A 26,255-nucleotide genomic window follows, 5' to 3' on the forward strand; every position below is an offset into this window, starting at 1 on the left:
CCCTGTACTGGCTTCTGGGCCAGAAAAGACAAATGAGTGGAAAAGTGGTAAAATTAAAAACTATTGTGTAGTGTATGGTATTATACCAATGTTAATTGTTTACTTTTGTTCAATGTATTATAGTTATATAAGAGGTTAACCTTAAGGAAAGTTGTGTAACAGACATACGGAAGCTGTCTCTGCTGTCTCTGGATTTTTTTCTGTACATCTAAATTTTGAAATAATTTATTTTATTTAAAAATAAAACTAACATTTAAAAACTAAAATGAAGCAGGAATGAGGATTAAGAATGCAAAGGGAGAAGGTGAGGACCAGGGTTTTGTTTGTTTGTTTGTTTGTTTGTTTTTAAGGTAATCAGGGACGTTCTTCCTGTCATGGTGCATTTTTAGCAGAGCAGGAGTCAGGGCAGGGCCATACAACTATCTTAAGAGTCTGCGGAGTTACCGTCGTGGCGCAGTGGTTAACGAACCCGACTAGGAACCAGAAGGTTGCGGGTTCAATCCCTGCCCTTCTCAGTGGGTTAACTATCTGGCATTGCCATGAGCTGTGGTGTAGGTCGCAGACGCGGCTCGGATCCTGCGTTGCTGTGGCTCTGGCTACAGCTCCAATTCGGCCCCTAGCCTGGGAACCTCCATATGCCACGAGAGCGGCCCAAGAAATGGTAAAAAGACAAAGAAAAAAAAAAAAAAAAGAGAGAGAGAGAAGAGTCTGACGACAGAGTAAACAGCAGATAAAAAGGAACTGAGACTAGACCATGGCATGTTCAAAGTAGATCATAGCAGCACACTGGATAAGGCAGAGAATGGTAAGGGTGAGGTAAGAGGGGAGTGCTGTGTCTCTGTACTTTTTCCAGCTTTATTGAGGTGTGGTTGATAAAAGTCGTACATATTTAGGTTGTACAACATAATGTTTTGATATACATACACAATGTGAAATGATTCCACAATCATTTCATGAAATGAAATCAGGAAACCATCCCATCATCAAGCCAATTAACATATCCGTCAATTCACACAGTTACGTGTGTGTGTGTGTGTGTGTGTGTGTGTGTGTGTCGGGGGTCAGAATATTTCAGATCCATTCTTCTAGCAAATTAAGTATATGGCACATTATTTTGAATTGTAATCCCCATGCTGTACATGAAATTTCTAGAACTTATCTGTCTTATAACTGAAAGTCTATACTCCCCATATTTGTAATTTAAATTATTAGACAATTAGTATGCAGGCATATCTTCCTACCCTCTCCCTTACATATCTTTCAAATAATGTTTTGAAACATTTTCAGTTTTTTTCGATAATTCTAAAAGTAATTTTCAAACAGGCAAAAGCGCACATGGGGTTCTTTTGCACTACTTCATTTTACATCTATTTTTTCTTTTTTTGTCTTTTTAGGGCAGCCCAGATCTGAGTCGAGTCTGAGACCTACACCACAGCTCACAGCAACACGGAATCCTTAACCCACTGAGCTAGGCCAGGGATCGAACTTGCGTCCTCATGCATACGAGTCAGATTCATTTCCACTGAGCCACGACAGGAACTCCCTAAATATATTTGTTAATAAACCAATGGTTCTCCAGACTTTTCAGCATACTGAGTGCTAAAGCAAACAAGAGGTAATTGCTCCTTATTTTTAGAACAGTAGCTTTGCACTATATGTAGCTGTTGCAGATTACATATTTAAATTATATTGCATGTCTTTTTTGGTAATAGATTTTGTTTTATGAATTTGTGTCAAAACAGAAATAATACTTTGAAATAAATTTGCTTTTTAATCCTTCGTCTGTGAATACCTAAATTTTGCAGTGAAGAATTTAAAAAGCTGCAAGGATATTCCTATTTGAAATGTAAAATAAGTGACTTAGATTCAATAATTAGGAATTTTCTTGGCACTGTTAAACTTCAATTTTTAATGCTATTTTATTCTTGCAGATTCTTCTCAAAATATGTTGGTGGCTTGAGAGATGTCATGACCAAGTGGTGATCTATACAGAAGGTAGGTTAGAAAGCTTTAACTCCTATGTCCATGAATTAGCCAACTTTTTCCCCTTTTTTTTCAAGTTTTTTTAAAGTATAATTGACTTAGAAGTTGGTGATAATTTCTGCTCTACAGCAAAGTGATTCAGTTACAGATTCTTTTCCCACAGAGATGATCCCAGAATATTGGGTAGAGTTCCCTGTGCTATACAACAGGTCCCCGTTGGCCAATCATTCCATATTCCTCAGTGTAATTAGCAAACTTTTATAAAACACTTTTCATCAGGGAATAGAATATTGGGAATGTGGTCTGACTTCACCCCTCAGTCTTGCCTGCAAGACTTTTCATTGCCATTGGAGAAACACCTCAAGATATGTGGAGGCTGTCAGAGGGGAGAAGTGCAAGGGGTTCCAGACAACCATAGCACAGGGGACCAGCCCTCCGTGGGGAAGTAGGGAGTAAGAAGTGTTTAGGAAAAAGGCTCAAGCATGGGGGTATTCTCCTTGGGGTGCCAGAGTCAGCTGATTAAGATGAGATCATTCCCACGTCCATGTTCTCCAGCCAAAATCCAGCAGGAACACACCTGAGAACAAGTGGAATCTAGAACAAGTTGGGTTTCTTCCTCATTGCCGTGAGTGTCTCAGGAGGAGGATGTTAGAAGAAAGCTACTGCAGGATTTGGGCTTAGGTCGGGTGATTTGAGGGAGAGCCTGAAAGTGGTGGGTCATTTAGATCAGATGCTGAAAGCCAGGGCAATTCTGTGATTCATCTCTCAATGAATCTTACTGACAGGAGGGAAGATGATGGGTAGGAAAGAGCCGTTCCTGGAAACAAAGTAGCCGTCATTCATTTTAACCAAAAGAATGGAGTGTTTGGGGGGTGGCACAGTGACCTTTTTTTTTTTTTTTTTTTCCTGTACTTAGAAAACAATTATGAATTGCCATCATTTTGTCTCACTTTATCATGCTCTCCAAGTAATCTTACTTGGTGTAGGTATTCTCTGATACTTCTTGGTATTTATGTCCAGGCTCACTTGTGGATAGCAGCAAGGCCATTGTTTTTGTTTTTGTTTTCCCCTCACAAGGAACATGAAGCATGAGGGAGGCTTTTAGCTTGAATTGGAAGACATCCTTCTAGAATGTTAGCAATCAGTGAAAAAGTACAGGTCTTCTTGGCACACCCACTCCATGTATGAAGAAGAAACGTGAACAGAAGAAGCACATTCAGCTCATTGCTGGCTTGCATGTATTTTCTAAGATTTGTTTAAATGCCTCTACTCTCAAGTTTTATATTTGTTGTATTTTGATGTACTATTCATAAATGTTAAAAACACCAGTCAGATTTCAGTTCATCCATCCTCCCGTAAGGATTGTCTCAGCCTGGAGCTGTGGATTCTCTTGGCTTAGAATTTAAACCCCTATCACTACCCCTCCCAGCTCGATTGATTAGAAAACTGGGGCAGTGATATCAGAGTGGAATGAGAGAAAACCAAGAAATCATCCATTACAAAAACTGTCCATAAAGTCTGCTCCTAATTTGAATACAAAGTGTTTTAATAAGCAAGAATTTGACCACTGCTGGAGTTCCCTTGGTGGCGCAGTGGAAATGAATCCAACTAAAAAGTATGTGGTTGCGGGTTCAATCCCTGGCCTCCATCAGTGGGTTAAGGATCTGCTGTTGCCATGAGCCGTGGTATAGGTCACAGACTTGGCTCGAATCTGATGTGGCTGTGGTGTAGGCCGGCAGTTGTAGCTCTGATTGGACCCCTAACCTGGAAACCTCCATATGCTGCAGGTGTGGCCCTTAAAAGCAAAAAAAAAAAAAAATTTAACCACTGCTAAATTATCCATATGTTGAGTAAGACTAAAATTGTTACCCTAATAAACATAGACATGATTGCCCACGAGGCCAGTGGGATGAAGTTAAAAATACAGTACTTGTCCGGAGATTATCAGTCAACCTTTTTTGTAAGTTTGTGGTTTTTAGATTTTTTTTTAACCATTTCATTGTGTGTTGATACATCAGTAATGTCATGGCATATCTCATATCATGAAATGTTTCCTTTGGAGTTCCTGTTGTGGCTCAGTGGAAACGAATCTGACTAGCATCCATGAGGACGCAGGTTCAATCCCTGGCCTTGCTCAGTGGGTTAATGATCCAGCATTGCTGTGAGTTGTGGTGTAGGTCATAGATGTGGTTCAGATCTGGTGTTACTGTGGCTGTGGTGCAGGTCGGTGGCTACAGCTCCCATTCAACCCCTAGCCTGGGAACTTCCATATGCTGCGGGTACAGCCCAAAAAAGAGAAAGAAAAAAAAAGTTTCCATTGATGGTCATCTGTCTGAGACCAGGTGGCAAGATTTTCACACTTTCGCTGACTCTTCCCCTGCCATCCAGCTTCACCTTGACAAGCATGTCTGACCACTCCAGTGCATTAGAGATCACTGACTGTGTGGAGTAATGACAAGTCTACTGAAGATGACTGGGTACGTTAGACAGTGTACAGTGGATAGATTGGTATAGATGCTGAATTCAGTCCATTTTCTACATCCAGTGATGTGTCCCAGTGATTGATTCTGGCATCAAAACGGAAATCTTTCTCTTTCTTAACTTGCTATTCACACATGATCTTCCAATGGCAAGTACTCACAATGACAGATGCTGCCTTCACCACAACTTGGCTCTTGGCTAAACTCCCCTCCTCTTAGCTTATGAGCCCTGCCTTGGGAGAAAGTGTTTGCAATGTGCCTAGGCCTCAGCTGGATCCCAGCAGTTGCTTGGCCTAAGAGCTGGGACCCTTTCCCCATATGCCATTTGGCGAGCATAATCAGTGGTTGTGCACCCTAGGTGTCTTGATCAGATGCTTCATTTTGGCCAGGATTTTTACTCTCCTGGTTCCTAGGCAAGTCACTATATCCATAAACTTGACTGAACGAGTCCATTTTTCTTTTTTCTTACCTAATCCAAAACACCTTCCAGTAGATTTTTCATATGTATTAAAAAATCAGCAAGTAAACTGCTGCCTATAGAATTTTGCCTCTAAAGCAACAGGATCCTTCGAAAAATGTAATGTAAACACAAATTGTTGCATTCTTAACAAAAAGCCATTCTTCTGGGTGCTGTGGGTGCTTCGGTGCACCAGTCTCTGCTAGATGCTGCCAGAAGTCCCCATTGCTTCAGCACACGTGGACACACACACTGTGCAGCTCTGATGGCCCTGGAGGGGGTGTAGGTTCCTGAATTGTATTCTCACTGCACTGGTGTTTGCAGGTGAATGGGGAAAAAATTCACTCACCTCCACATTATCTCCCTTCTGCCTACAAGCTGAAACTCAGGGCTGATGAGGCCCCTCTGAATTTCAGAGTTTGATGAAACAGATTTTCTAGAGTTTATTCATGGCCCTTCTTCTCCCTGGACAGGCCACATGTGTGCTTTGCCTGGCAGTGCCCAGCCCCCAGGGCTGTTTTGGATTCTGGTTTGATTCCTTAGAAAAGACCAGGAATCTGGTTCATATCATTGTTTTCCAATATTTCAATCCTCTTGCTCAGTAAAAAGTTCTCTGACATGTGAATTAAATGCATATTCTACAGTTCTATAATTTGTATGCATGACAAAACTTATATAAGCATAGGAATTTTAAAAGAATGAGATGAAAAAGAATCCAAATGGAAGTTCTGATATTTTCTTCCTGTATCTGGGTGTACTGTCTTCCACTCCAATTGGTGGGCCTGAGAGGTCTCACTCTGAGAGAACCTCGGTGCATCTCAGGTGAAGGTGTGGGGGGGTGGGGGTGGGGACAAAGGAGGGATGATATCTACAGAGATGGTTGAAGATATTTTTGTCTTCAGCCCTCAAAATCTGCCTGGATGACCTTGGACTTGTAGGTGAATTCCAGATTCAGGGAAAGGTGTGTTTTTCATAATGGAGTTCTACCCAGAACGAAATGGATCACGCTATATTGTGCTGTTTTTCATGAAAGTAAATTGAATTTCCTTCTCTTGTTATTCTTTTCCTTTTAAACATGCCATGAATAAAAATAACAAACTGCTGAGAATGGTGCTATGCTCTGACATGTTTTATCCAGGCGGCAAAATGATGTTTTGGGGGGAGGGGGCAGAGAGTAATATGTGCCATAACCTGGTGGCGGTGGAAATGATTTGCTCTAGGGCGATCATCTGGATGACCCAGGAAAAGGATTCTTTCACGCAGCTTGTATATGTTGTGGCAGCAGCAGCATTTGGTCTGAGTCCGTTGTGGAAAGCAAGCACATGTGTAGTTTGGTGAACTGTTTTTAGCCTCAGGGTCTCCATTTGTTAATTAGGTGACCAAACTATAGAAGACGCTCCAATGGGAGAGGACAAGATGGCGGAGGAGTAGGAGGACACGCTCGCCCTCTCCCACAAACACAACAAAAAAAGCACATCTACAGAAGAAATGACTCGCACAGAACAGCAACCAATCGCTGGCAGAGGAACCTAAACTCCAATAACGGCAAGAAGTTCGTGACATTATTGGGCAGAACGGGAGAAAAGAGGAGAGTGAGAGAAGGTGAATCCCAGCGGGACGGGCGCTCCCAAAAGGGAACTGCGGAGGAGAAAGGGATCCCGCACCCTGGAAAGTCACCTACCGGGGGAAAGATCAAACGAACCGGAGGAATCTCCAGATGCAGAGAAGAGTGTAGCAGTAAGTTGGAGTACGGAAAAGCCGATCAAGAACCCAACGGACCATCTGAACTACGGGCACAGTCACCAAAAATTGAGACGCCTGGGTGGGGGCTGGGCACCGAATCCTCGGCTCCAGAGGTTAGTCCCCGGGAAAGGGCCGGGGGACGCCTGGGTGGGGGCTGGGCACCGAGACCTCGGCTCCAGAGATTAGTCCCCGGGCTAGGGGGGCGGGGAAGAGCGGAAACTGCTTGGGAGGTCTCTAAACCATTTGACGGGGCAGAGACTGCCTGGGAGACTAGAAAACAAAGCTGTCGCAGAGGAAGGGAGCAATACTCTAGGGGCGGGGAAGTGGAACCTGGGAGAAGAGCCTGGTCTGCGCCCGTGCTGGGGAGGGGAGAGAAGAAGGGGTGGGTTCCCATAGAATACCCCCCACGCCACAGCAAGCTTACAGGCCCGCTAGCTAGCAGAAAACTGTGCTTCCCAGTGCATTCCCTCCCCCCACCTCCACCACCCCCTACGCTCTCGCCAAACCTGGGGCTGCCTGCCATCCAGGAGGGCTGGCCTCAACAATTGCCTGAAGCCTACCACTGCGGGGGCTGTCCCTGCACAGGCCTGCTTGCCCTTTGGAGGGGCTACACTTCCGCAGAACAGCACCAAACACCACCAGCCCCCGAGAAAAGGCCTGCAGCCCAGAAAAGCTAGAACAAGCCTAGCCAGGCCGTGAATAGATCGGCCTAATTCTCCGACGGTTTTTCTGAGACGGGCTCCTCCGGGGAGGAGCCTCTTGGGTCCTCGGGGAGGAGCCCAAGGGGTGCTGAGACCTAGTGGACCAGCTGCATAGGACTGCCAGCTCCAGGCAGGACCCCCTGCAGCCCAGAAAAGCTGCAACAAGCCTGGCCGAATCGGGAAAAGATCTCAGACGGTCTTTCTGAGTCGGGCTGCCCTGGGGAGGAGCCTCTTGAGTCTCCAAGGGCCCTGCTACCCACCCAAGACCCCAAGGGGTGCTGAGACCTAGTGGACCAGCTGCATAGGACTGCCAGCTCCAGGCAGGACCCCCTGCAGCCCAGAAAAGCTGCAACAAGCCTGGCCGAGTTGGGAAAAGATCTCAGACAGTCTTTCTGAGTCGGGCTGCCCTGGGGAGGAGCCTCTTGAGTCTCCAAGGGCCCTGCTACCCACCCAAGCCCGCAGGGAATGCTGAGACCTAGTGGACCAGCTGCATAGGACTGCCAGCTCCAGGCAGGACCCCCTGCAGCCCAGAAAAGCTGCAACAAGCCTGGCCGAATCGGGAAAAGATCTCAGACGGTCTTTCTGAGTCGGGCTGCCCTGGGGAGGAGCCTCTTGAGTCTCCAAAGGCCCTGCTACCCGCCCAAGACCCCAGGGGGTGCTGAGAACCAAGTGAAATCTGCTACCATCGTGGGGTGGACCTCCCAGTCCTGTCTGCCCTCAGGAAGTCCTCCTTTGCTTCAAAGAAACACTGTTAGTCCCATCAACACTCCAGAAAAGCCACACTGCCTCAAAAAAGATTGACCAACAACGCCAGCCCTCAGGAAATATTCCACGGCAGTGACAAGGCAAACACTACCCGATAACGGAGAGTACAACTCCCTCAGGAGAAAGAAGACAACAAGCAAGATGAAGAAGCTGAGAAACCACCCCCAGTCAAACCAACAGGAGAACTCACCTAAAACAGTCAACAATGAAACAGATCTCTGCAGTCAGACAGACCTGGAATTCAAAAGAGAAATACTGAAAATACTGAAGGAATTAAGAGAAGATATGAACAGTAATGCAGATACCCTCAGAAAGGAGCTAGAAAATATAAGGAGGAGCCAAGAAAAACTAGAACATTCATTTGCAGAGATGCAAACTGAACTAGGGGCAGTAAAAACCAGAATGAATAATGCAGAAGAACGAATCAGTGATATGGAAGATAGAATAATGGAAATCACTCAATCCGGTCAACAGACAGAAAACCGAATCAAAAAACTGGAAAGCAATATAAGAGACCTATGGGATAACATAAAACGGGCCAATCTACGCATAATAGGAATTCCAGAAGGAGTAGAAAAAGATAAGGGAATGGAAAATATATTTGAAGAAATTATCGCTGGAAACTTCCCAAATCTAAAGGATACTGGATTCAAGATACAAGAAGCACAGAGGGCCCCAAACAAACTGAACCCAAACAGACCCACACCAAGACACATCATAATAAAAATGGCAAAAGTTAGTGATAAAGAGAGGATCCTAAAGGCAGCAAGAGAAAAACAGAATGTTACCTACAAGGGAACCCCCATAAGAATATCAGCTGATTTCTCTACAGAAACACTACAGGCCAGGAGGGAATGGCAAGAGATATTTAAAGTGCTCAAAGGAAAAAATATGCAACCTAGAATACTTTATCCAGCAAGAATATCATTTAAAATAGAAGGGGAAATAAAAATTTTTCCCAACAAACAGAAACTTAAAGAATACAGCAACACAAAACCCAGGTTAAAGGAAATATTGAAAGGGCTTCTCTAAACCAAAAAGAAAGGAAGGAAAGGGAAGAAGAGGAAGAACTAGGACTGAGGAAACCGCAATCAGAGAGCAGTCACTCAAATAAGCCAGCATACAGATTTAATCATGAACATGCTTCAAACAAAATAAAATTAAAAAGAAAAAAATAAAAGAGTCATCAAAACCATAAAATGTGGGCAAGGGATGTTAGGAGGTAAATAATCCTTTTTGTTTGTATGTATGTCTCTCTTCTTAATTTTTAATATAACAATGAAGTGTTTGAACTTACAGGACCATCAGGCTAAAACACACAATTATGGGAAGGGGTTAGCATACTTAAAAAACAGGGCAACCACAAGCCAAAACCAAATATTGCATTTGCAAAAAATGAAAAAAAAAATACACTCAAGCAGATAATAACAGGAGACCATCCAACCAAAAAAAAAAAAAAAAAAAAGAAGAATGGAGAACCATAGAATCAACTGGAAAACAAGGTTCAAATGGCAATAAATAATCATCTATCAATTATCACCTTAAATGTCAATGGACTGAATGCCCCAATCAAAAGACACAGAATGGCTGAGTGGATAAAAAGGCAAAAACCTTCAATATGCTGCCTACAAGAAACTCACCTTAGGACAAAAGATACATATAGATTGAAAGTGAAAGGCTGGGGAAAAGTATTTCATGCCAATAGACATGACAGAAAAGCAGGAGTCGCAACGCTCATATCAGACAAAATAGACTTTAAAACAAAAGACATAAAGAAAGACAAAGAAGGACACTACTTAATGATTAAGGGATCCATCCAAGGAGAGGATGTTACTATCATCAACATATATGCCCCAAACATAGGAGCACCCAGATACATACAACAAATATTAACAGACATAAAGGGAGATATTGATGAGAATACAATCATAGTAGGAGACCTAAATACCCCCCTCACATCAATGGACAGATCCTCTAGACAGAAAACCAATAAAGCAACAGAGATCCTAAAGGAAACAATAGAAAAGTTAGACTTAATTGATATCTTCAGGACACTACATCCAAAAAAAGCAGAATACACATTCTTCTCAAATGCTCATGGAACATTCTCAAGAATCGACCACATATTGGGACATAAAGCGAATCTCAATAAATTTAGGAGCATAGAAATTATCTCAAGTATCTTCTCTGACCACAATGCCATGAAATTAGAAATCAACCACGGGAAAAGCAAACAGAAAAAACCTACTCCATGGAGACTAAACAACATGCTACTAAAAAACCAATGGGTCAATGAGGAAATCAAGAAGGAAATTAAAAACTACCTTGAAACAAATGATAATGAAGACACAACCTCTCAAAATCTATGGGATGCTGCGAAAACAGTGCTCAGAGGGAAATTTATAGCAATACAGGCCTTTCTCAAAAAAGAAGAAAGATCCCAAATTGACAACTTAACCCTCCACCTAAATGAATTAGAAAAAGAAGAACAAAAAAGTCCTAAAGTCAGCAGAAGGAAGGAAATTATAAAGATCAAAGAAGAAATCAATAAAATAGAGACTCAAAAAACAATAGAGAAAATTAATAAAACCAAGAGCTGGTTCTTTGAAAAGGTGAACAAAATTGATAAACCCCTGGCCAGACTCACTAAAAAGAGGAGAGAAAGAACCCAAATCACCAAAATTATAAATGAAAAGGGAGAAATCACAACGGATACAGCAGAAATACAGAAAACCATAAGAGAATACTATGAACAACTATATGGCAATAAGTTTGCCAATCTGGAAGAAATGGACAATTTTCTAGAATCTTACAGCCTGCCAAAACTGAATCAAGCAGAAACAGACCAACTGAACAGACCAATCACTAGAAATGAAATTGAAGAGGTCATAAAATCACTCCCTACAAATAAAAGCCCAGGACCAGATGGCTTCACAGGTGAATTCTATCAAACATATAAAGAGGAATTGGTGCCCATCCTCCTTAAACTCTTTCAAAAGGTTGAAGAAGAAGGAATACTCCCAAAGACATTCTATGAGGCCACCATCACCCTCATTCCAAAACCAGGCAGAGATACCACCAAAAAAGAAAACTATCGCCCAATATCTTTGATGAATATAGATGCAAAAATTCTCAACAAAATCTTAGCCAACCGAATCCAACAACATATCAAAAAAATTATACACCATGACCAGGTTGGGTTCATCCCAGGTTCACAAGGATGGTTCAACATACGCAAATCAATCAGCATCATACACCACATTAACAAAAAAAAAGTCAAAAATCATATGATCATCTCAATAGACGCAGAAAAAGCATTTGACAAAGTCCAACATCCATTCATGATCAAGACCCTCGCCAAAGTGGGTATAGAGGGAACATTCCTGAATATAATCAAAGCCATTTATGATAAACCCACAGCAGATATAATCCTCAATGGGGAAAAACTGAAAGCCTTCTCACTCAAATCTGGAACAAGACAGGGATGCCCACTCTCACCACTGCTCTTCAACATCGTTTTGGAAGTCTTAGCCACAGCAATTAGACAAACAAAAGAAATAAAAGGCATCCATATAGGAAGAGAAGAGATCAAACTGTCACTGTATGCAGATGACATGATTCTATACCTAGAAAACCCTAAGGACACAACCCCAAAACTCCTTGAACTGATTAATAAATTCAGCAAAGTGGCAGGATATAAGATTAACATTCAGAAGTCAGTTGCATTTCTGTATACCAGCAAGGAAACATTAGAAAAGGAATACAAAAATACGATACCTTTTAAAATTGTACCTCAAAAAATCAAATACCTCGGAATACACCTGACCAAAGAGGTAAAGGACCTATATGCTGAGAACTATAAAACTTTAATCAAAGAAATCAAAGAAGATGTAAAGAAATGGAAAGATATTCCATGCTCCTGGATTGGAAAAATCAATATTGTGAAAATGGCCATCCTACCCAAAGCAATCTACAGATTCAATGCAATCCCTATCAAATTACCCATGACATTTTTCACAGAACTAGAACAAACAATCCAAACATTTATATGGAACAACAAAAGACCCAGAATCGCCAAAGCAATCCTGAGAAACAAAAACCAAGCAGGAGGCATAACTCTCCCAGACTTCAAGAAATACTACAAAGCCACAGTCATCAAAACAGTGTGGTACTGGTATCAAAACAGACAGACAGACCAATGGAACAGAATAGAGAATCCGGAAATTAACCCTGACACCTATGGTCAATTAATCTTTGACAAGGGAGGCAAGAACATAAAATGGGAAAAGGAAAGTCTATTCAGCAAGCATTGCTGGGAAACCTGGACAGCTGCATGCAAAGCAATGAAACTAGAACACACCCTCACACCATGCACAAAAATAAACTCCAAATGGCTGAAAGACTTAAATATATGACAGGACACCATCAAACTCCTAGAAGAAAACATAGGCAAAACACTCTCTGACATCAACATCATGAATATTTTCTCAGGTCAGTCTCCCAAAGCAATAGAAATAAGAGCAAAAATAAACCCATGGGATCTCATCAAATTGAAAAGCTTTTGCACAGCAAAGGAAACCAAAAAGAAAACAAAAAGACAACTTTCAGAATGGGAGAAAATTGTTTCAAATGATGCAACGGACAAGGGCTTAATCTCTAGAATATATAAGCAACTTATACAACTCAACAGCAAAAAAACCAATCAATCAATGGAAAAATGGGCAAAAGACATGAATAGACATTTCTCCAAAGAAGATACACAGATGGCCAGCAAACACATGAAAAAATGCTCAACATCGCTGATTATAAGAGAAATGCAAATCAAAACTACCATGAGATATCACCTCACACCAGTCAGAATGGCCATCATTAATAAATCCACAAATAACAAGTGCTGGAGGGGCTGTGGAGAAAAGGGAACCCTCCTGCACTGCTGGTGGGAATGTAAACTGGTACAGCCACTATGGAGAACAGTTTGGAGATACCTTAGAAATCTATACATAGAACTTCCATATGACCCTGCAATCCCACTCTTGGGCATCTATCCGGACAAAGCTCTACTTAAAAGAGACACATGCACCCGCATGTTCATTGCAGCACTATTCACAATAGCCAGGACATGGAAACAACCCAAATGTCCATCGACAGAGGATTGGATTCGGAAGAGGTGGTATATATACACAATGGAATACTACTCAGCCATAAAAAAGGATGACATCATGCCATTTGCAGCAACATGGATGGAACTAGAGAATCTCATCCTGAGTGAAATGAGCCAGAAAGACAAAGACAAATACCATATGATATCACTTATAACTGGAATCTAATATCCAGCACAAATGAACATCTCCTCAGAAAAGAAAATCATGGACTTGGAGAAGAGACTTGTGGTTGCCTGATGGGAGGGGGAGGGAGTGGGAGGGATCGGGAGCTTGGGCTTATCAGACACAACCTAGAATAGATTTACAAGGAGATCCCGCTGAATAGCATTGAGAACTATGTCTAGATACTCATGTTGCAACAGAAGAAAGGGTGGGGGAAAAACTGTAATTGTAATGTATACATGTAAGGATAACCTGACCCCCTTGCTGTACAGTGGGAAAATAAAATAAAAAAAAAAAAGAAAAAAAAAAAAAGAAGACGCTCCAGTCCTATTTTTGGTAATGGCTCTTCTTCCTCCTCCTCCTCGTGTTCCCCCGGCACTCCTGCTTCTCCCTCGTCTCCTCGTCTACTTCACCCGAAGTCCCTGGTAACTCCCTAGGCAGTGAAGGAGGGCTCTGGGGTGTAGGGGTGATGAGGGCAGTGTCCTCTTTGCCTAAATGGCGAGAAGGAGCAGCACTCATCACTTTGGGCAAGTTGTGGTTCCTACTTAAATTATGGACAAATATTTTAGATGGTGTCCTGGCCAGGGCGTCAGACCCTAGACCTGCCTGTCCGCCCTTCTTGATCTGCTCTCTGCAGTTTCTTTTATCAAACAGCCTTGGGTGAGCCCTTCCAGTTTTGGGGGTTTTTGGGGTTTTTTTCTTTGTTTGATTCTTAAAATTTTTTAAGGTATAGTTAATTTACTATGTTCTTTTAATTTTTTTTTTTTTTTTTGCTTTATAGAGCCGCCCCCATGGCATGTGGAGGTTGCCAGACTAGGGGTCAAACTGGAGCTGTAGGTGCTGGCCTACACCACAGCCACAGCAATGCCAGATCCTTAACCCACTGAGCGAGTCCAGGGATCAAACCCGAAACCTCATGGTTCCTAGTTAGATTCATTTCCACTGCACCACAGTGGGAACTCCTACAAAAATTTTTATTGAAGTATAGCTGATTTACAGTGTTTTGTCCCCTTCTAGTTTGAATAGCCTAAACCTTATTTGTGGGGCAAGGATATCTCATCTACCTTCCCAAAGTCTCCTCCTTTTTCCCTACGAGGAAATTTCAAGGACATGTAATTGCTTTTCCAGAAAATATGTGTTAGTAATTATTTGCCCTTGTGATCTATTCCAAAAGGAGAATGGTCATAGAACCTAATAAATCACATATCCTTTGCATCACTTATATAAAAATATTCTGATCCCCAAATTTAAAAAAAAAAAGAATTTTAATCATCCAATGCACAGGACTAGCTAAAGTACACACACACATACACACATGCTTACACCAAAAAGCTGAATCATCCACATTTCTTGTAGTCAAGATGAGAAGAGGAAATTGTGTTTTCCTATGAAAGATGCTAGTATTTCCTCTATCCTCAACTGTTGTTGAGCTTTACCTTATTTTATAGTACCTCTTACTCAAATTTAGTTTTATCTCAAAGACGTGATTTAGAAATACCAGTTTAGGAGTTCATCGTGGCTCAGTGGGTTAAGGACCCACTCTAGTCTCTGTGAGGATGCGAGTTCGGTCCCTGGCCTCGCCCACTGGGTGAAGGGACTGGCATTGCAGTAAGCTGCAGTGTAGATTGCAGGTGTGGCTTGGATCCAGCATTGCTGTGGCTATGCCATAGGTTTCAGCTACAGCTCCAATTCGACCCCTATCCTGGAAACTTCCATAGGCCATGAAAGAAAAAGAAGGTTTTCCAGCTTAAACTTCCAAAAAGAGAGTGTCATGTTTTTGACCATGAGATATTGTAGGTGTACAGTAACTATGCTGTTCTAGTTTGTAAATATTATCCATTGGACATTCTTGGACATGGTGGCCACTTTCCATAGGTCTGTGATTCAGTAACATCAGAAAATATCACAAAGGAAGTACTTTTCAAAAAGAATAAAAGCTATGATTTTGTAAACTATTTTACCACCTGAATATGTTTTTTTCTTTATTGAAAAAATACCCTTCACAGAGCTCTCCCATCAGCTTTGAGAGAAAGGGCCATGATACTGTCACCCCAAAGAGTGACTTGAGAGACTTCACCAGACATACACTTGACATATGTTCATTATCGAGATTTTCCTGTGTTGAGAGCAACAGACTTTTTATAACCAATGAGAAATATGGAGTCTCAACTGAGCGCATGGTTTGGAAAGTATGAGGCAGACAGTGAGACTTCATTAGTATTATAATAGAAATGCTGATTGAGTGTATACTTTCTTTAACAGATGCTAAAATGCCAATTCTCAAGAAATTTGAGGTAAATATATATTGAGTGCCATATTTTCTAAGAGATCAAAATTCTTTTAAGCAATATATCCTTTTTGTAGCCCTACAATAAATAGAAAATAAATATAAATTTCCTGAGACTTGGAAAAATGTGCATTTTTTAGAATGATAGAAAATGTGAATCTTGCATGGTTCAGAAGTTTAAACTATCACAGCTGAACATAAGGGTTTTTTCATTTTCTAGAGACCAAATGTTCTACTGTATTTTAAAAGGAGCCAAATGAGCAATATCATTTAATACTAAGCAGTAAGTATAAATACACTAGAGGATGTAATCGAAGTGTTACCAAAAATTGTCTCATTCATGATAAGCTTCATGTGTTTGATAATATGGCTGCTTTCATTGCAAAATAAAGCCAACCTCACAAACCTAACACAAGCTCTTCTGTACAGAATCACTTGGCTGCCTGCAAGCTAGCAAAGAGGCATCAGATGCATCTCTGCTGCTTCATTTCGTCCTGGATCCCACTTGCTATAGGCCTCCCTACCTCACGTTTCTAAAGGAAAGAAGTCAATTTGAGCATAGGAACTTGCCCCCCCAAAAATGAAGCATGAGACCCCTGAGGCCATTGGACTGAATGGTAACTGAAACTGGACAAATAGTTTCCCTCTTTCGATGCCAACAGAGTTTGGCTCCTTTTCCAAATTTGTCATTCTCTCAACTGTGAGTCAGAGCTCAAGCTAGTGAAATCCTGGGAAGGAAAGGATTTTGCAGGTTTTCATGGGGAATCTAATTCTTTTTTTTTTTTTTAAGTAATTAACAAATACACAAGAATTTTCTTGGTGTGTGGGGGCCACTGGTGTCAGCCTCCTTCACTGTCAGTTTGCTGTGTGGCTTGGGATCTGCTCAGGGTCTGTCTCTGGGTGGCTGGCTCAGGCTTCGGTTTGAGGTCCCTCTGTGCTCTTGGTGGAGCACTGGGTGCCTCTGTGTGGACCTCATGGATCTGTGTGCGGGTCTCAGAGATTTCTTTTCCCTGAGAGTGGGCTCTGTATGAGGTTCCTGTGGGAGTTTTCTCTGTGTGAACTCTGTATCATCTCTGACAGGTCTCAGTGGGGGTCTCTCAGAGGTCTCTGTGTGATGTCTGTGTATCATCTCAGAGATCCCTGTCAGAGGTCTCTGGGTGAAGTCTGTGTATCTTCTCCATGAGCTCTCTGTGGGGGTCTGTCAGGGGTCTCTGTGGAGGTCTCTCTATATGATCTCTGAGAGGTCTCTGTGTGGGTCTCTTAGGGGTCTCTGTGTGGGACTCTTGGTGGCGGGCTTCCCATTGCTGGCTTTCTGATCTTATGGCAGGAGAAGGGCAGAGAGACTTGCCCCTTCTTTTTTCTTGCTGTTCTCTCAGTGTCACCATCTGTGTCACTTCTGACAGGAGCCAGCTCCCCCCACCCCCAGCCCCACCTCTCACTGCCCCTGAGAGGACACAGCAGCGGCCAGTCTCAGGTCCCGCTCTGGGCCACCCTCTCCTGAGCTTCCGAGGGTGTGCCCTGCTCTGGGTCCTGGTCCCTTCCCTGGTCCTGACTGCGCTATCACTGCTGTGTCCACCCTGGAGGATGGGGCTCTGAGGCAGGACCTGGTTCCAGGAAGAAGCCTGTGCCTGCTCTCCCCTCCCCCCTTGGTCCTGGGCCCACATGTTGCATCCTGACAGGCATGCAGCAGGGCCCTTCTTGCTGTCACCTGGATTGGGTCCCCTCCTGGAGAAGGCCCCTCCACCGTGGGAGTGACCATGACACAAAGCACCAATGGCTCTAAAGAACTGCCCTGGTCCCCCAGCTTCCCGTGTGCACGGTGGGGGAGGGGACCCAATGCGCCCTCCTGCCCTGCAGGTCACTTCCTCCCTACTGTGTGACAAGTCCTGTCTGCTGGCCCTTCCCTCTCAGGGCTCTGGAGTGAGCAAGGCTGCTGCCAGGTGACACTTGCTAGAACCCTAGGACAGTCCCTGGCCTCTTAAGTGCCTGGGAGCCTCCTAGGGCCATGTATGTAGGTAAAGGTCACAGATTGCGAGTCTGTCCTGAGCTGCCCCTGCCATGAAAGCTGATGAGATCATGGTGGGGAAGTGACCCGCCCTGTTGAGGCTCTGCTGCCTCCATGAGCCTCCCCCCCACCTCCATGAAGGAGCTACAGGCATCTTTCCTCTGGGCTCTGGGAGCTGGAGGAGCAGGGAGGTTCTGGGGTAGGGCCACCAAGAGCCAACTTCTCTCTGGGCCAGAGATGTGGTGGGACATCAGAGGCTCCTTGGTCACTGTACCTTGCCTGCATCCCAGCCTGGGCACCTCTTCCACTTGCCTCCTTCCTGGCATCCCAGCCTGGGGCACAGTGTCCTCTGACAGGTGGTGAGGTGACAGCACACATGGTCATGGCCCTGCTTGTCCCCCAAGGAATGTGGGCACTGTGAGCAGGAGGAGTGGACAGGCCCTCAGTGGCCTCAATGGCCCCCACCCTCCCCCCACACCCTCACAGCTGGGACTGCCTGGTCCTCGTCCTCGCCGCTGCTCCAGAGCGTGAGAAAGGCAGAGAGAGGGTGACCTCCTGGGCCCTCTCCCCCCCAGCTCCCTCAGCCAGAGGAGAAGCTTCCCAGGTGGAGGTCATCTCTGCCCACCAAGGCCTGGGGGGCAAGGCTGCCCGCACCCCAGCGCTGCCCCCAAATGCCCTCCTTATTCTGACATGGGAACTGGTCTCTGACACTTGTTGGAGCCTGAGGGGCATTTCAGCCTCTGCCACCCACCCCCGTCCCCTACAGCCACACAAGTTCAAGGTAGACAGAAAGCGGGAGAGGATGGCTGAGCCAGATGGTGGCGTGGGGGGAAGTCTTCCAGGTTGCGTTCCCCTGTCATGTCCTGAATGCTGTCGCTTGCTTCGGTAATTCTGGTATTAGGGGAGCTTCAGGTGCAACGAGGGAACTGGGGGCGAGCATTCCACCTTGGGGCCAGCCTCCCTCTGTGGCCCTGTCCCTTCTGGAAGCCAAAGCAGACACCTGGGAAAAGTGGACCCTGACCCCATCCCCTCCCCCTGCAGGCACAGACAGAAACCGCCACCTCTGGTGGGAAAGAAACATATATTTGGGGAAACAATGAACGTTATGGTAGGAATAAGCCATTGGCACATAGAGGATGTGCTAGCATGAGGGAGAAACAGGTTTCCTTAGTATGGAGTGAATTTTCATATCAGGCAAAGCTTGAGGAGCACACCCTGGTTGACCAGCAGATGCACATTTTTGAGGAGAGCATGTCAGGTGATGGTGCAGGTGGCCTGAGGTACCTGCCACTATTGGTCCCTGCTGGCAGGGTCTGCCTGGGGTCCCTAGGTCCTTGGGTGGGGAGGACCACTTGCCACCCTTGTCTTTGGTGCCCCCACTGTTGAGAGAGCTGTGGTCCTTGGGGGTGGTTTGGTGACCGTGAACTCGATTTCTCAACAGTCTTTTCTGTTCTAAGAAGGCGTGAACCTTCTGGTAGTAAGACTGCCCCCCTGCTGGGGGCTGGAGCCGCTATGTGTGCTGGTTTAACTCTGAGGGCTGGAGGTCTTGACGAAGCCCCAGTTGCTCTCCCAGGATCTGTCCAATAACAGTTCCAGTCACCTCAGCTTCCGGAGCCCCGGATCCCCCTTGCACTGGTTCCTGGCATGGAGAAGTGAGTGATACAGGCTTGCTGTTTTGAAGGACTGTTTTCGTTTCTTTACTTTTTTTATGGGGACTTACACACTGCAGAAAGTGCTTTATCCTTCTTCTGAAGTAGCTTTCCAGTAAAATCTGTTGCTTCCCTGGAGAGAACGGGAGGTCTTTGCTCCCAAGGGACTCTCCTCTTTTCTTGACCTTGGGAGGATGGCTCACACCATTGGCTTGGGAAGCCCTTAGACCTGAAAACTTTTCTTCATACTCTTCTGCTTGGAGCCTTGTAAATCCCCTCTGCTCATCATTTGGAGCAAACCTTTCTCTCCAGCTCTTTCTTTGTTTATGTGCTTTTGGCTTGGGCCTCTTGAAGCCCTGCCACTCCTTAGCTGGGGCAAACATCTCTCTCTGGCCATTTGTTTCATTGTCATCTTCTGGTAGGAGCCACTCACAGACCTCCTCCTCATCATCTGAGACCATCTGGCCCTTACATGGGTCCCTCACTTTTGGGTTTGGGGGTTGCTGTTGTCCCTGGCTGCTCTTTGAGTTCTTGTGCTCTTCTGGTTAGAGCCTCATAAATCCCCTCCATTCATCAGTTGGGGCAAGCATCACACCCTGGCTATTGTATGGGTGCCTAAGTTTTGGTTTTGTGGATTTCTGCTGCCCTTGGCTGCTCTGTTCACTCCCTTTGAGGTTGTATGGTACCTGGGAAGCTGGCCCGTCCTCACTAGCATATTCTCTCTGGAAATTGGACAGGGAGCTCTGAGAAGCCAAGATGTCTGAAGCAAGGTGCACATCAGTGTGAGAGTCTTGAAGGAGCACAGTGGTGACAGCATCCTGGAGGAGCATGCCAGTGGCAGAGTCTCAGAGGAGGACATCTGTGTGAGTATCTTTAAGGTCCTCATCGGTGGCATGGCCTTGAGGCTGATTCTTTGCCTCTACCAGACCTCTCCGTTCAAACTTACTAGCCACCTGTGTTTTAAGGCAAGGCTCCTTTGGGTCTTGGGCCATTGGCTTTGTCCGTGGGGATAGGCTTGTGCTAGTGGCTGGAAACCCGGATCTTCTCAGATCTGCCTCTGAGGTTTGAGAGTTGGCCCTGGGTAAACACTTTGCAGAGTCCCTCTGCAAGTATCTTTCTGACACCATCTCAGAGTTCATTTCTAGAAACTTCTCTGGGAGGCTGGCCCTGGAGAGATCTTTTGAGACCCTACTCAGACATGGCTCTAGAGCCTTGATGAACTCCTTGGCTTGTTGGATGGTCATTTGGCATCTAATCTGGGATCTTGTAGGGCTCCTGGACCTTGTCTTGTATGGGCCCAGGCCACTACTGCTGTGAGAGGAGAGGGCTTCCTGGGTCCTTGTCAGCCCTGTGCCAGATGCGAATTCAGTTCCAGAGACAGTTGGATCCCGAGGGGCAGGCCCCTCTTTTTTTGATTTTTGGTGAGCCTCTTTTGAAGATGTTGCTCTGGAGATGAGGACCGATGAAGTCCTCTTGAAGAAAGGAAACTGACTTTTGGATATGGGAGCCCCTACTGTCCTGGGGCAGGTTGGGAATGAGCTGGCTAAAGGCTTTCTGAGATATTTTAATCACAGAGGGTAAAGTCTTCCCACTTTTCAGTTGAATCTGCAGCCAGGGGCATTCCAGATGTTACATTTCAGCTGGGGTGAAATAGGGTGCATTATTTTGGAATGTTGGGCAATATAGCCCATGGGTCCCCACCTGGGGTGGAGCAGAAGGTGGTCTGAACAAGAGAAACAATGGGAGGAAGGGCTGGGCCTGGGTCTGAGCTAGGGAGAAGGCCTGGGACTGAGGCAAGTTTTGAGTGGAAGGCTGGGGTTGGGCCTCAGGGCAGGGCAAGAATAAGTCCTGGGAAAAACCTACTACAGATATTATTGGTGGAATGGGTTCTGGAAAGCCAGTAGAGATTCCATTGAATAAAACGGGGGGACCCTATAGTTGAGAAGAGCTCTGAGGGACAAAAGCAGTAGCCACCAATGCCTCGCTGTGCAGAGAGGGGAGACCCCAGAAGAGCTGGCTGTGTGTGCACTCAAAGTGGTCCCTCAAGACCTCGAGGTATAAGAACTGCTGAGGACTGGGCAGCAGCTCTGCTTTGTCTTTATGTTCCCGAAGGATGGAGGGGTTGTAGCATCCTGCTGCCCACTCAGTGATGTCCACATCATCCCCAAAGAGCTCAGGGGGTAGTCTGAGCTCCTTTGTTTTGAAAATGACCCATCTTTTCCTCTCTCTTTCTGAATCTTTAGTTCTACCCTCTTGCTGATGAGGATCTCCAGCAGCCTCTGGATATGTGGGCTGACAAGTGAGGGTCTGCTCATCTCTCCCCAGCTGTCTGTGGGGCTTTCCCAGTTGGAGGCCCCTGGTGAGGAGGGCTCTTGTTGGGCCTCCTGCTTGGATGAGGTAGGGAAGAACAAGGCCTTGGTGGTCTCCCACCAGCAGGAGAGGAATGCCATGGGACAGCTGGCGAGGCCAAGACTCCAGATGGCTGGGATGGCAGATGCCCAAAAGGAGTTACCTGGAGGTGAGCACTTTGCGGCAGGACCCTGTGGGATGCTCTTGATGTTGCATTGGTCTTGAGGGTCTGCTGCCAGGATGGAGGCCAGAGGGGGAGGGCTCTGGGTCAGAGGAGCTGGGGAAGTTTATGAGGACATGGTAGGAACAGCCTCTAGTGCAGGCTTCCCTGCATGGCTGCTGGGCTCCAGCGGGCACTACCTGGCACACCTCGCCAGGGGGGTCTGGACATGAATGGCAGTGAAAGCGGCCCCTGTCAGGGACTCTGCGCAGGTGGCTGCAGGAGACAAGAGGCACAAGCTCTAGGCAGGAGCCGACAGGGCCAAGGCAGGGGTAGGCACCTGCAGCCACGGCCCCCCACAGCCCCCACGCTGACTTCACAGTGCACCTCTGTCCCTCCCCTTGGGGCTTGAGCTGAACCCCGCTGCCATGGCTCCCCCTCCCAGGTCAGCCCCAGGCTGCCTGCAACCCTAGGGTCACACCCTGAGCCCTGGAAGGAAGAAGAACCCAGGAGAGATTCTTTACCTTTGCAGATGTGCCATCAGGCCCCAAACCTGTCCCAGCTGTCGCAGGCCATCTCTGCAGGCTGGAAATCAGGACACTGGGTCATGGTGGTGAAGGCAGGGGCATGAGGGTTTTACAGGAGGCTGGTCCCTTTAGGGGACACTTTTGGGAGACTGGAGCCCAAGCACCAGTGTCCAAGGCCACACGAATCCTGACAGTGATGGAGAAGCTCATAGACAGTTTTCTCATTGGCAAAGTGCTTCCATATCTATTACCCCTGGCTGCCCTCACAAGCCCCCTGGGGGTGCGGGGGTGGGGGAGAGGGAGCAGGGAGACCTCACAGAGGAATCCCGGCCATGTGAAACCACTTGTTCTCAGTCCAACCTGGAGGATCCACCTCCCAATCCAGGCACTCCTGGTCCAAGACAGCCCACACGCCCCTGCTGGGTCATGCCCTTTCCCAGGCTCCTCACAGCTTCATTCTGCAAAAGTATCGTTCCTGCTTTCCTTTGCTGAGGGTTCTGTTTCCTGCTGCTGGCATCCTTATAGACCAAGGAGCTGGTCCCTCAGGGCTGGGAGAGATGGAAGCAGATTCTCAGGGCGCACAGGGCTGAACGTGGAAGCTTACCTTTCAAGGCTCTATTTCTCATCCTACTCCTCCTCCCCACCAGCTCCATTTGTTGCTGAGAAAGAGGAAAGAAAAAAAAAAAAAAAAAAAAGAGGGACTGGTTCCCACTTCTCACTCTGCCTTCTCTAAAGCATCAAACACTCAAGACACTCCACAACCAGGCATAATAGGACTTTCTACATTGAACTAATGGAGCTCTGTGGGTTTTCTTTTCTTTCACTCATTTTTAAAGTGGATACAAATATTCTGTGTTCCTTCATTGAAGAACACAAGGAAGGATTTTCTAAGAGATCTACTCTGGATTTCTTGCGTCACTGTTCCTTTGCTCAAGAAACACACCTTCTCAGGTCTCTGCTCTCCGAGGTGGGGCCCCACCTGCTCAGTGGCTCCCAGGGCCTCAGCACTGCCCTCAGATGAACCCTTGTTCAAGACCCTTGTTCGTGGCTGGTGAACCAGTGCTCAGGGGCTTGACCTGTGGCTGAGATTGAACTCTTAGTATCCAGTCCTTGGCCGCTGGTCACTGCATTTGGGACTAGCCCTGGAGCCCTCTCCCCTCCTGGGACACCTGGTCTGAGATCTTTGGCCAGAAATCCCAGCGCCCACTCTATTCCGTGTCAGGCCTGGCTTGTCCCTAGAGGGATGGTGTGTGTTGTTTCATGATCCTAGATGTCCTCTTCTTTCCCATCACAGGAGACTCTCTAGTTGCTTCAGAAAAGTGAAAGTAATAATAGGAAAGAGAGACTCATGTGCTCTTGTGTCTGGGCCCTGGGTTCCTTACCTTCCTGATGCTCCCGTGTGTCCCAGATGGTAGTGAGGACGGATCACTCCTGAGGTAGGGGCATAAGAGGAAGAAGAGCCCCAGTCCACACACCAAGGCGAGGATGGTTTCATCCACCCAGGAAGCGGGTCTGGGGCGCCACCAAGGAGCACCCATACTGTTCACAAAAGAGTGAAGATTCTTCATCTCTTCACAAGGCTTTCACAGGAGATAGCACTGTTACCCTCAGGCAGCTGAACACTGTGAATGACCTGGCAGTTAAAGCCCCAGGCTCATACCATAGAACTGCAGCCACATTACAAAGGGCTCTTGGGGGGGGGAGGGGACAGGAGAGGAGGAGGCTGGGCCAGCGCCCCTTCCCTGCCACCCAGCCCCTCAGCTCTCTCCTTCCAGCCTCTTGGGCCTTCTAGACCTCAATCAATTTTCGGATCATTTCACCTGAAAGCCAGGTATTTCCTGGTTCCACAGGTCTCTTGGAGATCTTGGCTTGAACCCACCTATTTCTTAGCCTTTGAAAGTCTGATATTCTCTGAGGCATTTGGCTGTTGCCCAGAGACATATATATAAACTGTCAGCATCTCCTCTGTCCACAATTTCATCCTTTTCTCACCTCACCTGTTTACATAGAAGTTGTACTTCCTCAGCAGACTTCAATGATACCACACAGTGTTATCAGCTCATGTTGTACATTAGATCCCAAAACCTTCATTTCATAATGAAGCCTGTGTAAGGGAGCAACCGTTAGGGAGTGTCCTTATGGCCCTGCTCAGCCACTGGTGGGCATTGCGGTGGGCCCTTCCCCCAAGCAAGCGACAGGGAGTGACCATGGGCCCCTCCCCCTCCCCTTCCCTCTGGATAAGTGGAGCCTGAACTGGGACTGAGGCAAGATGGGTTTTTGAGACACGGGTCTGCCATCTTGTCGGTCTGCCAGCTTTCCGATTAAAGTTGCTATTCCTTGTCCCAAAAACTCGTCTCCGAATTTATTGGCCTGTCGAGCGGCACACACAGCAGACTTGGGTTGGGTATCATCTGTACCCTGTTACTGGCCTCTTATTTCCCTCAACCCTGCCCCTGGCAACCACCTCTCTGTTTCTGTGAGTCTGACTTTTCCTGGTAGATTTCACATGGAAGTGATAAGGGGCTGTTTTTGTCTTTGTCTGGCCTATTTGCCTTAGCAGGATGTCCTTTAGATTCCTCCACATGGTTGCAAATCTTAACTCTTTTTTTCCCATGTGGTAAGTTTTTGACGTTCCTCAACCCAGAAATCTTATTGTATCCTGACTTAATGTTGAATATTTAATTTGTGATTGTTTCCATCCACCTTTGCCATCTTCACTCAGAACAACTGACACAAAAATTCAAACAAATGATGTATTACTTAAAATTTACAAAACTCCATATAATAGAAAGATAAGTAATTAAACATCTAAACGATATGGTTTGTGTTAGTAGCATTTATACTTCTGAAGTTAGGAAAGCTTCACCAAGGCTTATGGGACATGCTGGACTCATACAAACACACACACCTACACATTTTGACAGGCCAGTGCAGTCATTTCAAATCCCGAAGTTAAGCGTGTCCTCGTGTTCTTTAAATTTTTGTGTGTGTATGGTCTTGACCACATTTCTTCTTACTCTGACCAGAATGGACAGTCTCCATTCTCCAAAGTCTAGAAACCTGTGTGGCACACCCAGAAGCTAGGGATAGTTTAATTGAACTCAAATTCTATTATTTAGAGTGGACACTGAGGCTGGAGGCCTGGGGCCTGGGTTTGAGTCATCTTAAGTAGCCTTTTCTGCCATCACCAGTATGTTCTATGCATAGTCTCTTCTTCAGAGTACACAGTGCCTTCCCGCCTCTACCCCTCCACACTCCTGGAGCCTCACATCTTGCTGGTACTGTATAGAAAGGGTACTTTGATTCTTATAGGAAATTCCCTTGTGATATCATTGGACATCACTTTTGGCAGGTGGAATTGGGTATTCATTTAAGGATTGTACTTTTTAATCACCACCTGGTGAGTTTTTCTTCATATATGAACTATTCATTTGGCTGTAGTGTCATGAATGTTCATGTTCAAGAACACATCTTTGGCATCTCCTGTTGCTTTTGATACAGTGTCTTCCCCCTTTATGACATTGTCTGTGGGGTATTACAGTCCCCAGTGTGGGCAACTAGGGTACCTGAGCAGTGTGGAGAGTCCTTCATTGGAACGAGTAGCATCAGTGGAGATCATGGTGGCTCCTGATTTCTGCTTCATTTGCGAGGGCACTTGTGATGAAGATGTGGGGCTCCTCTTGACCTAAAAGATCAGGCTTAGGCACACAAGGAATCCACTTCCAATATGCTTCTATGAGATAATAGACTCTATATTGGTCTCTGCCATCAGTGCCTGGCACAGAGCTCCTGAAACCCATGTAATTTCCTAGGTGATAGGTGTGT

General features: G+C 45.8%; 1 protein-coding gene and 1 pseudogene across 6 annotated transcripts in view; one reads left to right on the forward strand and one right to left on the reverse strand.

Annotated features, from left to right (window-relative positions):
- ADRA2B (adrenoceptor alpha 2B) overlaps positions 1–26,255 on the forward strand; it is a 71,867-nt gene that overhangs the window by 19,515 nt on the left and 26,097 nt on the right. For 4 of the 6 annotated variants that reach the window (XR_014839584.1, XR_014839585.1, XM_085015963.1 and 1 more), the window contains exons 2-3: positions 1,395–1,615; positions 1,932–1,995. The gene's annotated coding sequence lies outside the window, so the exon portion shown is untranslated. Of the gene's footprint in view, positions 1–1,394; positions 1,616–1,931; positions 1,996–3,060; positions 6,029–6,295; positions 8,392–26,255 lie in introns of those variants that run through there. The other 2 variants (XR_014839587.1, XR_014839586.1) reach the window with 2 other exon arrangements.
- On the reverse strand, positions 19,940–26,049 carry LOC146404645 (spermatogenesis-associated protein 31A6-like; annotated as a pseudogene).

This window comes from Sus scrofa, chromosome 3 (assembly GCF_054392235.1).
Source record: "Sus scrofa isolate SSC_HxYL_T2T_F1_AM1 chromosome 3, Sscrofa_HxYL_maternal_Yorkshire_Landrace_v2.0, whole genome shotgun sequence".
Taxonomy (NCBI): domain Eukaryota; kingdom Metazoa; phylum Chordata; class Mammalia; order Artiodactyla; family Suidae; genus Sus; species Sus scrofa.